This window comes from Pinus tabuliformis, chromosome 8, assembly GCF_031772625.1.
Source record: "Pinus tabuliformis cultivar Carrire ecotype Pingquan chromosome 8, CPIR1, whole genome shotgun sequence".
Taxonomy (NCBI): domain Eukaryota; kingdom Viridiplantae; phylum Streptophyta; class Pinopsida; order Pinales; family Pinaceae; genus Pinus; species Pinus tabuliformis.
Genome location: NC_142294.1, coordinates 1,937,311,919 through 1,937,329,839, shown reverse-complemented (window position 1 = coordinate 1,937,329,839; position 17,921 = coordinate 1,937,311,919).

Here is a 17,921-nt window from a genome sequence, read left to right as displayed (position 1 = left end):
TGCCTCTCTGAATTCACCCAAGGATGAGTAAGAGACCATCAATCTCCAAGTGGAATCAAGAACTATCAGAGAGAAGACACTAATCAAAATCCCAGAAGCTGACTGTTATGAAACCAGCTCAAGAAAAGATAGATCAACGCCTTAGAATTCAGCCTCTTCGAGGGGGCAACCTCCTTTACATTACATAAATGAACAATTCTTGGATGATACAAATGACAAAACCTCCTTTCTATATATAGGAGTCTAAGGAGTCACAATATAATCCAGCCGACCTAACAATAATAATATAAAGCCACAAAAATAACAATAGAGGGATTCTATGCGGCACAGAAATAATAATATGGGGGTAATAGGGGCACAACAATATAATAAGGGATATAACTACAATAGTAATGGGGTAATCACTAGTATTATAAGGACCCAACATGCCCCTCTCCTTCAAAAAATTGTTGTCCTCAACGCTTGAGTAGTTCTGGATACTTCTGCATAAAATTCTCATCCTCCCATGTGGAATCTTCAGCGGATAAGTTCTTCCACTTGATAAGATACTCTGAAATTGATCGATTTCGTAGCTGTCGAGTTCTTGTTTCTGTGACTGCTTCCGGTTCCAATATAATTTTTCCTTCCTCGTCAAGTTCTGGCAATATTGTTTGAACTGGGAGCTTTTCGCCTATAACCTTCTTTAAACATGAAACATGGAAAACTGGGTGCAATCGAGAAGCTGCAGGAAGCTCCAATTTGTATACCATAGTACCAATCTTTTCCAACACCTTGTACGGACCATAATACTTTGGTGATAATTTATTATCCTTCTTAGCTTGCTTTAGGGACATTTGCTTATATGGTTGTAGCTGTAGGAATACCCAATCACCTACATCAAAACTTCTTTCGCTGCGATGTTGATCTGCCTGTTGTTTCATTCTATTTTGTGCCAACACGAGGTTATCCTTTAAGAGTTGGAGGACTTGTTGTTGATGTTCGATGTGATGTTCCACTGCTTGAACCTTAGAATTTTCTCTTAAATATGATGTGATTGATGGTGGTTGGTACCCATAAAGTGCCATAAATGGGGTCATTTTTGTTGCTGTATGGAAGGAAGTGTTATACCACCATTCAGCCAGAGGCAACCATTTGACCCATTGTGTCTGTTTATCAGATACAAAGCAACGAAGATATCCTTCCAAACATTTGTTTACTATCTCAGTTTGCCCATCAGATTGAGGATGATAAGATGAGCTATGAGCTAACTGAGTACCTAGACAAGAAAATAATTCTGTCCAAAAATTTCCAGTGAAAATGGGATCTCTATCACTTACAATAATCTTTGGGTTTCCATGTAGCTTTTGAACTGTTTCCATAAATGCAGTAGAAACTGTACTGGCTTTAAATGGATGTGATAATGCACAAAAGTGTGCATACTTGGTAAGTCTGTCAACTACCACCATGATGACACTCTTTCCCTCAGACTTGGGTAAACCTGTGATAAAATCCATTGAAACCTCCTCCCAACGTTGGCTTGGAATGGATAAAGGTTGTAATAGACCCGGTGTCTTAATTGTTTCAACTTTATTTTGTTGGCAAACCAAACATTCCGCCACAAACTTTTGAATATCTGATTTAAGGCCATCCCAAAAAAATTCCTTCTTAACCCTGTGGTAAGTTTTTAAAAATCCTGAGTGCCCTCCTAAGGGAGAAGTGTGCAATTCCATAAGAATCTTTTGTTTTAGCTGGGAATTCTTACAGAGGTATAAGCGATCTTTGTACCATAACGAATCATTTTTCCAGCTAAATGAATCAGAAGTACTGGAATCTTGTTGTAGCTTTCGAATAAGTGCCCACACTTCTTCGTCATTCTTCCATTCCTCCTTTGCTTCGTTTATCCAATCTGGTTGGATAATAGAAATGGCACACAACAATGCTTCCATATCCTCATCCTTTCTTGAGAGTGCATCTGCCACCACATTTTGCTTCCCTTTTTTGTAGATGATTTCAAAGTCATAACCCAACATCTTTGTGACCCACTTTTGTTGCTCTTCAGAGGATAATCTTTGTTCTAAAAAGTATTTAAGGCTATCATGATCCGTTTTTACCTTGAAGTGTCTTCCCATTAGGTAGGGTCGCCATTTCTTAAGTGCATGGAGTATTGCCAACATTTCCTTCTCATAAATAGCTTTTCTTAAAAACTTTCCCTTGATTGGACGACTTTCAAAAGCAATTGGTCTTTCATCTTGCATTAGAACAGCACCAATTCCATTTCCTGAAGCATCACATTCCACAATAAAGGTTTTTGTGAAGTCCGATGTAGCTAAGACCGGTGCTTGGCACATTGCCTCTTTAAGATGTTTAAAGGCCTTTGTTGCTTCCAGAGTCCATGAAAATGAATCTTTCTTCAATAATGTTGTTAGAGGTGCTGCTATTCTCCCATAATTCTTAACAAACTTGCGATAATACCCTGTCAACCCAAGAAATCCTCGCAGATGCTTTATGGATGTGGGGATTTTCCATTCCTTAATGGCTTTAATTTTGCTAGGGTCTACCTTAACTCCTTCATGAGATACAATATGACCCAAATATTCCACCTCCTAGACTCCAAAGAAACATTTGGATCTTTTTGCATATAATTGTTTCTCCTCCAATAGTTGTAGCACCTTATCAACATGTTCAACATGATCCTTCCAAGACTTGCTGTAGATTAGTATATCATCAAAAAATACCAACACAAATTTTCTAAGGAATGGTTTGAAAATTGAATTCATCAAACCTTGAAATGTTGAAGGTGCATTGGTAAGGCCAAAAGGCATGACCAAAAATTCATAATGACCCTCATGAGTTCTAAATGCCGTTTTCGGAATGTCTTCAATCTTCATTCTGATTTGATGATATCCCGAACAAAGATCCAGCTTGGTGAAGTAAATTGATCCATGCAATTCATCCAGTAATTCATCAATGACAGGAATGGGGAACTTATCTTTAATAGTGAGCTTGTTGAGCTCCCTATAATCTGGACACATGCGCCATGATCCATCCTTCTTGTGCACCAATACTACTGGAGCTGAGAAAGAACTTTGACTTGGTTGAATTATACCAGCCTCTAGCATTTCTGCAACCATACGTTCAATTTCACTTTTTTGGACATATGGATATCTGTACGGCCTGATATTTGGAGGAACACTTCTTGGAATCAGATGAATAGCATGATCATGATCATGCATAGGTGGGAGACCTTTGGGAGTCTCAAATACCTTGGAATGATTGTCCAGGACTTTTTGGAGATATGGAGAAATAGATGATTCCAATGTGGAAACATCTAGCGAACATAATTTTGCAATTACACCTCTTTGCTCCTTTTTTAGAAGCTTTGTCATGCCATTAGAGCTGATTATCTTTCCTGGTTTCCCTGCAATACCCCTTAATTCAACTTCCTTTCCTTCCACAGAAAATTTCATGAAAAGTTCTTGAAAATTAAAAGCTATTGTACCCAAGGATTGTAGCCATTGGACTCCTAGTACAACATCAGCACCTCCCATTGGAATGGAAAGCATTGGGCTAGTCAATACATATTCTCCCATGGATAGCTTGATATTATGGCACTTTCCAGAACAATTTATTGTTCCTCCATTTGCAATCATCACTTGACACTCTGGTGCTGGATATAGGAAGCAATTCAATTCTTTTGCTACCCTACAATGAATAAAATTGTGGGTGCTTCCTGAATCAATCAACACTATTACCTTTTTCTTCTTGATTTGTCCTTCTATCTTGATGGTTTGAGGAGTGGTAATTCCCGCCAATGCATTACAAGATATGGTCGGATTTATTTGTTCTTCATCTAGTGATCCAGATTTAAACAGGAACGCAATAGATTACAGAGATAACCATAAATACAGAGATGCGATAACCATAAAAACAAAGATGCAGCGGAAATAATACTTCATTTCATCAATGGAGAATACTGAAATATGCTTACAAATAGAAATAACCCAGCTAGGGCGATGGTAGCTTATCTCTGAGAAGAGATGTGTCAGCTACATGCCTCTGAACTGTTTCAAACTATGTTACAATGAGGCTCAAAGGCCTATTTATTGTTGAGAAACAATGGAAAACCCTTAACATTCCGAAATCTAACCCTAGAAGATGAAACGCCAAATTGTGGGCCCCGTTTGGGTAAATAGGTACATCAATTTCCCGGGGTCGTAACTTTGGCATACGATCTTCGTTTGACGCGTACGATAGCTCGTTAGAAAGATCTATCCGAGTACTACCGCTTTGGGAGGCAACATCGGTCCATGGACCCATGTTGCCCCAGATTCCCAAAAAAACATCGTTTAGGGCCTCAAAACGGCTCCGGAAGTTCAGGACCCGAAAAACTACTAAAAATAGTAAATTGTGCTACAATTTAGGAAACTGAAAAGACTGAAAGAGACAGTTGTGGGGGTCCAAATGGGTTGGTGGGTGGCCACCAACATCCACCTGGATCATTCCTCCCCCCTTAGGAAGCAATGGTCCCCATTGCGTTGAGTTCCTCCATCTACTGAACTTGTCCTGCAATCTCTGATGTGTCCAGTGATGGTGGGAAGCATGGTCGACGATGGTCCACATTGAACATTTGGTCCAGGCGAAGGAATGGAGGAATGATGTGCTCCAAAGCATTGTTCCCCATAGCCTTGGTATTGCTGTATGGACCATGTCGGAGTGGTCTGAGTTTCTGATGGGTTCTGGTAAGGTGTTCTCTCTGCATATGCAACCAGACTTTGTCGCCCACTTGAAGCTTGTGTGGTACCCCTGTGCGTGAGAAGTTGTTCCTGTGTTCTGTCATGACCGTATTCCTTTGCTGCTGCTGCGTAGAGGAACCCTTTGCAGGGGTCATGGATGTAGCAACAATCTTCCCCTTACTTTGGGAGTGGACCAGACAGATGAATTTCCTGGTCTGTGATATGAGCTTGCTGCCTTTCTTAGCAGTGATCAAAGATGTGGCAGTAGGTGGGGCTACCTCCGGTATCCTGTATAATGAATTATTTAAAGAAATAATGACAGCACGAGGCCTTGACTCATACACAGCATGTCGCCTCCACAAGTATGGTTGGCATAATAATACATCACAAACATCCAGAGGTGTAACATCACACAATACCTCGTCTGTGAAGGGCTTGATGCTGTAGGGAAGGCGGCACTGCTGGCGAACTTTTAGATCTCGTCCTTCGTGAAGCCACCCGATACTGTACGGTTGTGGGTGCGATGTAGTCGGTAGGCCCAACCGCTTCACGACCTCTGCTGAAATGAGGTTCTTTTGGCTGCCACTATCGACAATGAATTGTAGCGGCGAACCCTTCACCCACATCTGTGAGTGGAAAAGACGCCCCCCTTCCTCTGGATTTTCGGGCTCATCTTTCTGGATCTTGGCAGTGGCAACAGTGGCGCTGGGATCCGCATCAATGATCTGCTTCCCTTTGCAATTCCCCTTGTCGGGTTCTGGCTCAGGGTCGGAACATGCATCTGATTCGGAAGCCTTCAACTCAGCCACCAGTGACTGCTTGGTCCAACACTCACTTGTGTTATGAGTGGGACTCTTGTGGAACTCACACCACTTCCCTGTGTCCTTCTTCGGCTTCATGGTGTTGTTCTTTTCTTGCGGCTTCAACGGGTTGTCTTGGGTCACCCCGCCTTGGCTTTGTCCTTTGGGCTTCGGATTTGCAGATCCAAAGTCTCGCTTCTTCTGTTTGAACTTTTGCTTGATTTTGACAGCGTATCGGTATGCTGTGCCGAGTGAGGAGATGTTCAAGAACACCATCTCTTCCTGGATGTATCTGTGCAGGAAGCCACGGTATTTGAGTACCAGATGCAGCTCAGAATCTTTGATACCCAACTGTGTGCGAAGGGTATGAAAAATGTTTGTGAACTCCGGCACATCTTAGTCTCGTCCCTGCCGCAGTGTGGTCCATTTGATGTATTTGTCCTCATAGCTTCCGACAGGGTAGTACTGCTCCTTGATGGCATCCCGAAAGTCATTCCAAGTGGGTGCGGCTGAAAATAGTGAGCTTGTACTTTCATCCTTCTGCTCACAGTAGGTTTCCCACCAGTCCTTGACGTGGGGGGCTGCTTTGAGAAGAGCGAAAACAATCTTTTCCCGACTTGAAAATTCATGAACAGAAAAATACCCATCTAGCAGATTTAACCATTTATCTACGGCATCTGCGTCTATTTGACCCTCGAATATGGGGATTTCAAAATTAACTTGTACCTTAAAGGGCGTGGCATTTCCATAGTAGCTGTTGGAAGCCTATGCGTCACCTCTGGGTAGCCGCTGAAGGATCTGCGCAAAGCTATCCATCATCACGTTCCGTTGTCGCTCGAGGGCTTCTTCCAGCAAGATTTTGATAGGATCTCCTGCCCCCTCGTCTTTCTTCTCATCCGCCATGGGAGGCCGTCGGGATTTTCGAGGCTGGTCTTGCAAAGGTTCGACCAGTTCAAGCCCTAACTCCTTATATCCCGACCTCGTTGGGGACATGCAAATAAAAACAGAGGAAAAGCAGACCGCTCTGATACCACTGATCCAGATTTAAACAGGAACGCAATAGATTACAGAGATAACCATAAATACAGAGATGCGATAACCATAAAAACAAAGATGCAGTGGAAATAATACTTCATTTCATTAATGGAGAATACTGAAATATGCTTACAAATAGAAATAACCCAGCTAGGGCGATGGTAGCTTATCTCTGAGAAGAGATGTGTCGGCTACATGCCTCTGAATTGTTTCAAACTGTGTTACAATGAGGCTCAAAGGCCTATTTATTGTTGAGAAACAATGGAAAACCCTTAACATTCTGAAATCTAACCCTAGAAGATGAAACGCCAAATTGTGGGCCCCGTTTGGGTAAATTGGTACATCAACTTCCCAGGGTCGTAACTTTGGCATACGATCTCCGTTTGACGCGTACGATAGCTCGTTAGAAAGATCTATCCGAGTACTACCACTTTGGGAGGCAACATGGACCCATGTTCTCCCAGATTCCAAAAAAAATGTCGTTTAGGGCCTCAAAACAGCTCCGGAAGTTCAGGACCCGAAAAACTGCTAAAAATAGTAAATTGTGCTACAATTTAGGAAACTGGAAAGACTGAAAGAGACAGTTGTGGGGGTCCAAATGGGTTGGTGGGTGGCCACCAACATCCACCTGGATCATCTAGGCTTTGTTCCTGGAATATATTCTCTTCTTTTTGACCTTTCTTGCTCCTTTTCTTCTTCCTCTTCACAATCTATGTAGAATAATTTCTTCTCAGCACACTTATGACCTTTTGTGTAGTTGCTATCACAATTGTAACAAAGCCCTTTTGCACTTTTTTCTTCCAATTGTTGTGGTGTCAACCTTGTAGGTTGTGGAAGACTATGGGCAACAACACTTCCGTATTTATAGTTGTGAATGGTATGCTTCCTAGTTGCCATAATTTTTCTTTCCATTTTTCTTGCTAACCTGAATTCCTTCTCTAATGAATCAGGTTCCCAAAGGCGCACATCATGTTGGATATTATCCTTTAAAGACCCTATGAACACATCAATCCTATGCTCCTCTGGAATATCTTTTACCCTTATGTTCAATTTTTGGAACTCGTCAATGTGCTCCATTATTGAACCCTTTTGTTTGAGACTTATCAATTGGCTAAAAAAAGTGTTGCTTTTTGTATCCTCATAATGTGCTATCAATTCTTCCATAAAAATTGCCCAAGTGATAAATTGTTTACGAGAACAAAGCCATTGATACCATACAAACTGATTTGGTTCCAAATATAAAGTTGCCATACGTACCTTTTGTGTGTTTTGCACATTATTGAGATCGAAGAATTGCTCCATATGTAATATCCATGTGGTAGGATCCTTGCCATCAAACTTCCTCATATCTATTTTTGGAATGTGGTGATTCTTCGATCCAACATTAGTGTCTATGGAATCATGATTAACATTTCTTTTGTTCTCATCATGAGTTTCCTTTACTACCTTTTCACCATTAGTAAGTATTTCTTGTAGAAAATTAGTCAAATCTGTCTTCAAATCTGCCATGCCTGTCTTCAAATTTGTGTTCAAATCTATCTTCAAATTGTCCATCTTAGCTTCCATGCCATTCATCTTAGCTTCCACGCCATTTATCTTAGCTTCCACGCCATTTATCTTAGCATCTGTTAACTTTTGTGAGCGTGACATTTGTTGCACTTGTTCTTGTAATTTTGATATATCATGTAGCATTTCTTCCTCTTCTTCATGAGTCATGCTAGAGATTTCAGGTTCCTTACTAGGTGTTTTCATTTTCTTTCCTCGGGGCATCAGTTACCGATAATAATGCTCTACTATGCCCTTTGAATTCCTTCACAATAAATTTTCAAACCAAGCTTAAGCAAAAATTTAAAAAATCTACACACCTTTTTTCACTTTGTAGGAGCTCGATATTGCCTCTGATGTATCTATGTACTTTCCAGTCATCTAGTTCTGAACTTGTGACCTATAGTAGCTCTCTATTTCTTCTTTCCAATGCCACAAGTCTGACCCAAATTGGATTCTCCAAGGAAGAGTTATGCGAAATCTCCCACAGTGACTTGATTATAGACTAGTTCAGTAGAGCTAACTTGTACGACGTGCCGCGAGTCACTGTTTCGACCTTTGGATCTAAAAAACACCCACAAGAAACTACAGTCCGTCCTCTTTCTGTACCTTTTTACGAAATTTCAATCCGATCCTCAGAGAGAAAGTTATGACGATTTTCCCCAGGTCACCTGTTTTGAATGTAATTCAGGAGTCTGCCAAAAGACCAACTTCCTCAGATCATATCTCCGAAAATATCGCGCGAGAAGCTCTGAAATTCAGACCCAAGGTTCAGCGCCAATTCTTCTCAAATGAATTTTTTTTGCGACTTCTGAAATGTCACAGAAAAAAAGTTATAGCGAAAATGCCACGATGACCTGTTTGGAGCAGCGAAACCCTAGAATCCAAAGCTCTGATACCAAATGTTATGAAACCAGCTCAAGAAAAGATAGAAAAGATAGATCAACGCCTTAGAATTCAGCCTCTTCGAGGGGGCAACCTCCTTTACATTACATAAATGAACAATTCTTGGATGATACAAATGACAAAACCTCCTTTCTATATATAGGAGTCTAATGAGTCACAATATAATCCAGCTGACCTAACAATAATAATATAAAGCCACAAAAATAACAATAGAGGGATTCTATGGGGCACAGAAATAATAATATGGGGGTAATAGGGGCACAACAATATAAATAAGGGGTATAACTACAATAGTAATGGGGTAATCACTAGTATTATAGGGACCCAACACTGACTCACCTCCCCGCAATCATCTATATATGGATCCCTCATCCCAGAGATCTAGAGGCTGGAATTTTGTATCTTGTAAGGAAGTGTTGTTGGTTTCCTGGTGGAATATCATAGTGTTGGGTGATCTAAGCTTTTCATGAGGTGAAGAAGGGCTTTCATGCTAGGAGGATGACGCTGGGTCAGATCAATGGGTTGTAATCCTCTCTTCTAATATTTATATCAATAAAGCTTTTCAATTTTTTCTCCACATTCTTGTATGTCTGACAATATATGCATTTGTGTGGTCAATATATATCTGGTCCTATATTGTTTATGATTGTAGATCTCTGCACTTTGAAGGTATTATGCTGCTTTGACTTTACAGGTACTCTTTGAAGCAGAGTGGTCAAGGGAGAAGCGGCAAAGACCTGTCGGTGAGGAGAAGGAACAAGCAAAGAACCAAGCGCAAGATCGAGGTTGGTATTCTTTGATCCTCTCTTATCTACTTCTCATAAAGGAAAACGAAAGTAACTTTAATCTATTTGTTTCTAAGATAGCTACCCATCTTAGTGGGACTAGCAGCTCTGCATAGACACTAGATTTCCCGATAACAAAATGGCGACTCCACTGGGGAGTGAATAGATTGTTTGCTTGTCTATACTTGTTTGCTTTATAAACTTACAGACGAAGCCTAAAGTTAAGCTAGCTAGCCTTCGAACTGCATTTGCTATGCAAGTGCAAAGTAGATCAATGTTGCTTCAGTCTATCTCCAGGTTTTTTTATAAACTGAACAATTGATTTCCAAACATCCTAATTGCCCTAGTGGTGGCTCTAGTAACCTCATTAGATCAGCCCCTGTTATTTCTATTTACTGACTATCATTAGCTCAGCCTAAATCCCTGAACTAAGTTGCAAACTGTGACGAAGAACCAAGTTGAAGTCTCGTCCCTGGACCATCACACTTTCTCCTCTTGGGAATCTAGATGCATCGCACCTCCCGTGTGCAGTAGGTGCGCTGCATCGCACTTTCCCTATGTTGTAGGTGCACTGATCAGATAAGACCTATTCTGCTTCCAGATTTTTGTTTCTTTGTTCACTCTCTTCAACTTTATTCAAGAGTTTTGCTGTTTGTGATCAGTATACCACTGTGGAAACTCCCTTCCTTTTCATGATTCCACCTCCATAGTACAAAGAATTGTGAATTTTTTATGTATTGTGCGCCATTTACAGTTCTCTTTTACAAAAAGTAGCGTAATCAAACTGTTGTCTTTTGATTTGGAAGTGTCGCAAGTGTCATTTTCAGTCAAAGAAAAGAATCCTATCGTTCTTGATGGTCGATTGTACAGTTACTCTTGTATTTGATTTGAATTAGTAGTTTTTCAAGTGTCGAAAGAAGTTTTCAATTCAAAATCACAAAGTGTCGTCATTATCTTCCTTTCATTTTTGAAGAGAAATTTGTTAGTACTGTTGCTTTGAAAAGACAATTCAGATTTGTACTTAGCATTATTCTTGTCATTCACACATTAAGAAGGCGGAAAACAAATACATGCATGTGCATTTGCATTTAGACTGCTTGTTGGTTGGATTTAGGACAGTGCATCTAGTGTGTGTTGAAAAGTGTGCAACAAGAAATGCTTGTTGAGAATGCAACAAGATGATGGAGCTTAGTGGAAAGGAGTGGCCTTCACTAAGTGGGCCCGCAGGGTATTTTTGGCGCAAAGTCTATTTTTAGACTATGTCTATTTTTAGACATATGGATCATGTCTATGAGTTGCAGGATGTTCTTTATGGATGATTGGTCATGTTGGGAAAAATAGATGGACTTCTATTTTTGGATCACAGTAGGAGTGATCAGAGTCTATTTTTAGACTGCTAGTCAAAAATAGAAAAGTCAAATATTATTGTCTCGTAATAATATTTAGACTATAAACTTTATCTTATCCTCTTGGAGCACTTCAGTTTGAGCTACAGATGTGGCACATGTAGCTGTCAGAAGGAAATACGCTTTCTTTGTGGGTCAGTTGAGTTGTTGCATGCAGGACTTCAGTTAGAACTCAAGCAGTTGAGTTTGGTGGAGTTGATTGTGGAGTTGATGGAGTTGTGTTCAGTTTGACTTTGTTAAACTAGTTGTAATTAGTCTAACTGCAAATAGACTAACGATGAGTTGTTAAACTAATTATTAACTCATAAAGCAACTAAAGAATACATCAGTTAACTCAGTTGCATGTCAGTGCATGTACAGTTCAACAGGGACAGGTGTTAGAGGTTGAGATTTCTATCAGTTGTGACTATAGTTGTGCATGAGGATTTGCACAAGCAATGTATTGGGTATGCCCATGAGGATTGCACAACATATGCCCAGTAGAATAGCCTGTGAACACGTGATTTCTAGTGTGAGTGATTTTCACAAATTAAATAGGAGTTTGGATCAGCCATTCATCATTCATTCTCTTGCAGGGTTGTGCAGTGGAGGCAGGCAAAGCAGTGGAGGAGATTTGAGCAGTGATTGATCAGATCTGAGCTAGTTTTGTGTGTAACAGGTGGAGATAGTGCTGGATACTTGTGAGGAGTATTGTACTATGTAATGTTACATGTTCTCAATCATTAATATACAGATAGTGTGGGGTTTTCAGCTGTAAGTTTTCCCTGGGTTACATACTGTGTTGATGTGTGCATGCGATTGATGTTTCATTATTTTTGATGCTGCTAGATTGTTGATCAACGTAGAGGAGCTTATGTATTGTGCATGTGTTCCACAATAGTGCATGATCAGGATAATCTTTGTTGAATATGTGTTTATTATTCAAAATTTCTACAGTGTGTTCTCTCTGCTCTATGTTGAAAGAATATCATCTCTCTTTCCTTAGTAGCTAGGATTTTCATTGCAAAAAGAAGATTAAACAATTGTATATCATCTTAGATTGCATTTTAGGAATTATATATCTACATCACACGGTGAACCTGCAAGGCAAATTTCTTAAGAAAGATCAACTGTAAAATAAATTCAATGAACATAAAAACACTTTGGAACTTAATGCACAACATTTAGAAGTCTAGGCTAAAGACGTATTTCAGCGTTGTAAATCTTGGTAACTATTGCTTTCATTGTTGGTTGGGTGATTCCTCCTCTTTGAGACGAAAAGTGCCAGTATGGACTTGTGCTCCCACGTACCGTCGAGTATATATTGGGAGACCAAAATAGGCTATATCCTTTATCCATAGGAAGTCGTGTCTGTCGCCCTATCAATCGCAATGCACTGAACACAACATTTGGGAAGATTGACTACCGTACTGTAAAAAGTATTCTGTAGTTTTGCGATTGGTTTGGTAATCCCTCTGTCTAGATTTCCAGAGTAGTCTCTTTCATTCCTTTTCAGACTCCTTAAAGGAAAAGGTCCATCTGAGCACTTGTCACTTCAAGCTCATTAAAAATCAAAGGCGACTAGAGTCATCTTTTGTTTTTTCTCGACTCTTAAAAATTGAAAAAACAAGTTGTGTCAAAGCGTCTAAAATTCATTTAATTCGGAATCATTTTCCCCTTTATTTTTAGTTGATCGAGTAATCCGAAATAATAGAGGAAATTCAATCAAAACCCCGTCGTTCGCGAAGACTTACGAGTCAACCGTCTTTGTCTCTGGAAACAAAACTATTCCGGACAAAGCGAACTCGTTTAACCGGATCAAAGTCCCCTAGTTTGGTTGGAACAAGTGTTCCGACACCCTCAGAGACTCCGGTTACTCCAAACATTTCTGTTATCCCTGCCTCTACAGAAGAAGTTCCACAGTCACAAGAGGACAGTAGAACTGATCCTACTATGAAGGTAAACACTTCTATTCCTGAACCGGCCCCATCTACAGCTGATTCGGAAGGTGTTATTCCCCAAACATCTGTCGTTGCAGAATCTATGCCTTCTTTGGCACCGGAAATATTTTATGGACCTGACGGTCTACCTCTTCCACCTGGATTGATTGCTATATTAGAGATTGTGGAGGATCCCCCATTTAGTACTCCATCAATTTTTGGAGTTGGGATCACCCTATATCCTTCTTCGTCAGAAATTAGTCTCCCATCATCGGAAGTTCCTGTAGAATCGCTAGGAAATCTTTTGGATAGACTAGATGTGTCTAAAAAATTGTCGACATCTAAGACTGTGTCATATGACACAGCAGCGGCAGAAATTCCTACTGTTACTCCAACAATGTTCGCTGGCGTACCGTCTGTCCCAACTAGCTCTCAATCGCTAGATGGCATCCATCCAGGGACTGTTTCGACAGTATGGTATGTTCCCGTTTGTTTGTCTGGAATAATATCTGGAATCTCTTATGTTGAAACTCAGCGAATTGATCCTTCGCAGTGTCAATTTGGGCAGTCCGGTCCTCAAAGGCAGATCATTCCTTTGGGTACTGGATTTCCGCCTTATGGGGGGCAATATACCCTTTCATTGTCTCCTCTGGGAGAAAAAACATACGAGAGTTCACAACAGAATTCAGGTTATGCTGGAATTACATCCAGTGGTTGGGTGCCAATACTGCCTCAACAACCAAGAGTTGTATACTCAATGCAACAAAGTCTACCTGTGTCAAATATCCCCACTACACTGGCTATTGTGACGGTGTCACAAGTGCAAGCGTTGCCTGTTATATGCCAACCTCAAGTCTCTCAGGTCGCAATTCAACAACCTCTTATCTCTACGACGCCACCATAATCATCGATTAGTGGCTGCTTAACTATAATGACCCAGGCTCAAACGGGTATCATCATCCCTCATCTTGGTCAAACGGCCAGTATTGGACAACAGAAAATGGTTTCACAACCATGGCTGGTGCAATATAAACAACCGCAATTCCAACAAGTTTACCAAGGATCTGAGCACCAAATCTTTGCAAGTAATGGGTAGCCGTATATTCAAAACGGTCAACATCAACCATTTCATAATGGTTATGCCCATCAACCTTACCAAAGTTATCAACATCAAATGCACTATGTTGGTATGCAAAGACCCACTGCTTAGGCAATCCCATCTTATCCTGGGTATGCTTCGCCAAACCTGAATCAACAGTTGCCCTTCGTGGCAACTTTAGAGTTACCAGATGTAAATCAGCTGACAAACGATCCAATTTCTTACGCCCCTTGGTGGCCAGCGATTCCACATAAACTTCCATCAGATATTCCTAAATTTAATGGAAATCCAGGTGAAGACCCGTCAAATCATGTGATGAACTTTCATCTATGGTGTTCATCTAACACTCTAAATGATGATTCGATTAGGCTTCATCTTTTTCAGCGAATGTTAACTGGTCCGGTAGCAAAACGGTATATCGAATTGCCTAGAGCCTCATTCGATAACTTCAGCACCCTAGCCACAACCTTTTTAACCCATTTTCAGTTACCCATAAGGTACGAAATAGGAACAAGCTTCTTACCAATTTCAAACAGACAACATCCACTCACATATCTGATCATATTCATGAGTGGCGACGTCATCGTAGAATGGTGAAAACATATGTCCCTGATCAGCTGCTAGTTGAATGGTTTATTAAGTCATTATTACCTTCTATTATGGAAGATGTGGCAAAGGGAGGAGTCATCACTGAAGAGCAAGTCATTTCTCGTGTGCAATATCTAGACTTGATATATACTCAGTCTAGCACGCTCTACGATAAAATCCCCGATGCTTCTAGACCGGAATTCTCCATTCCTCCCCTTCCTAAATCAAGCAAAGACTCTCATGCCGGCGATGGCGTGATAGGTGCGACTAGCACGAAAACCATAAAAGCTACATCAAAGAAGGCTTGTACGGTTTCAAGTCAAAATGCAAATGAGGAGCTTCTCGCCTCAGAGGTAAATGCCGTGTCGACTGACAAAGGCAAAGAACCAAAGCAACTAGGGGGCAAGAAGAAAAAGAAAGGGAAGAAGAAAAAACAGGAGTCGTCTCTTGAAAAATCTTCTGCAAACCCTTCTGGAGATAGGAAACCAAGTCATCCATGCTTCATATGTGATGAGGATCATTGGACGAAAGATTGTCCACATAAAGCCGAGCTTAGAAAATTCTTTAAGAATTCAAAAACCTCGGTGGTATTGACTGATCCGTTTCCAAATGCAGGAACAAATCTGGTTGCTAGTACCGATGCTTCCCCGTCCCAAGTGCTAATGTTGTCTGTTTCGAAGTAGCAAAATGATGCTTTGATATCAATAAGGAATAAAGATTACGGGAATCCACAACTGTTAGACAACAAGGCTAATGATCAACCTAGTAGTTCGACAACAACTTTGACCGAAGTTGTGCCACCCATCATTCCTGAACTAACGATAAAGCCGCCAAAGGGAGTAGTACACAAATCGACATTTAATCCTTGTGCCAGAGCAGCACAACATTATAATATAGTGGAGGATCTGGCCCAATTGCTGTCCGCTATGTCAACACTCGAGGTACTGCAAAATTGCCCCTCCCAAAAGCAGGCTTTATTATCAGCAATAGGTGGGATTGACCCAACGAATTCCAATCTTGTGGCCTTTAATCATAAAGGATATGACCGTCAGTTACCAGCTCAAGTAGCTTTCCTTATCCAAGTGAAAGCCCTCAACAAAACTGTTCATCAAACAATTATTGATGAGGAGGCATCTACATGTATTATGTCGATGAGTTGTTGGAAAACTTTAGGATCTCCACCCTTGTCGCAATCTTCGACGACATTAAAAGCATTTGATGGACGAACATACACCCCATATGGGATTTTAAGTAACTTGCAAATCGAACTGGGGGGCAAGACAGTAGAAATTGATGTTGAAGTGATCGACAGAAACCTCGATTACAACATACTGTTGGGAAGGCCCTGGATATATGCTATGGCTGCCGTTGTGTTGACCTACTTCAGGAAGATTGCATTTCCCTTCCAAGGAGGTATTACAATCGTCAACCAGCAAACATTTCTCCCCAATAGTTCACAAGTTACGGGAAGCATTCTGATGATCCATGGAAGCCTTCATTCGCTTCAAAATATCGGAGTAGGCCTACTAAAAGACCCTATATTAATGGGGACTTTTTCCCTACTGCCTCCAATCAATCTGGCGGAAGTGGCAATGGTGGGAACCTACAATATGATAGCTTCTATTCAAAAGATGTCTAAAAATGATATTAGCATGGACCATCTGTAGGTATTGCCTCCAAGCCCAATAGAAATATTGTAGCAATCAATATTTTCAGCATGGGAGGCAAACCCAAATCAATGCTCATCAAGCGTTTGGATAGATAGGTCTAAGGAATATGGCACCCATTCAGATCCTTGGTCGCAAGTACATACTATAGACGAAGGAATTGTTCAGCCAATGATGATTGATGGGGCACCATGGGAAGATTACCACCATCGTTCCCGTCTTCCGGATTACAAGGAAGATAGTTCCAGTGACCTTCATCATCCATCAGTTTTTGATTTTCTATCAAATATTGTAAAAATGGTGGATTCCGAATGAAACTTGTCCAATATTGAAGAGACTATTGCCATAAATATCTCGACCAAAACAGATGTTGTAGAGAATATTCATGTCGGCAAATCTTTTTCTTCTTCAGAACTGGAAATATATTACACTCTTTTTCACGAGTTCAGAGATGTCTTTTCCTGGTCGTATGATGAAATTCCAAGAATTGACTCTAGCATAGTTGAACACGAAATTAAGATGTATCCAGATGTCAAACCAGTATGACAACGGCTACGGCAGGTGCACCCTAAGAAAGCCGCTGCCATCAAGGCAGAAGTTGAAAAACTTCTCCATGCTGGTTTTATTTACTCGATTCCTCTAACCGATTGGGTATCGAATATTGTTCCTGTAATGAGAAAACAAGGAACGATTAGAGTGTATGTCGATTATATGGATGTAAATCAAGCTTGTCCGAAAGACAACTATCCTACACCCTTCATTGACCAGATAATTTATCAATGCACCAGATGTGAAATCTTTTCATTTATGGATGGATTTTCCGGGTATAATCAAATTAACATCTGCCCACAGGACTAGTCAAAGACTGCATTTATTTGTCTGTGGGGCACATTCACATATCGCAAGCTACCCTTTGGTTTAAAGAACACAGGGGCAACATTTCAGAGGGCAATGAATTATGCCTTCCATGACATAAAGAACATCATTCAACCATATCTCGGTGTTCTTCCGGCTCATTCGCGAAAGCGGACCGATCATCTGTAGCATTTGAGAGCGATATTTCTATGTTGTTGAGACTACAAAATATGACTCAATCCACACAAATGCATGTTTTGTGTCAGTTCTGGTCATTTACTTGGCTTTGTGGTCTCAAAGGATGGGATTCGTCTGGACCCATGTAAGGTTTAGGCAATCATTGATTTGCCTCCACCTTCAAATTTGTTTCAGATTCAGAAACTCCAAGGGAAAGCAAACTTTCTGAGGAGGTTCATTCCAAATTACGCCGAACTTGCTAAAGGTTATACTCGTCTATTGAAAAAAGAAGTACCCTTCATCTGGGATCAGGTCGTGCAAGCTTCCTTTGATGCTTTAAAGGAATCCATAATAAAATTATCATTAATGTATGCTCCCGATTATCAAAAAGACTTTAACCTGTATCTGGCTGCAACAGATACAACCA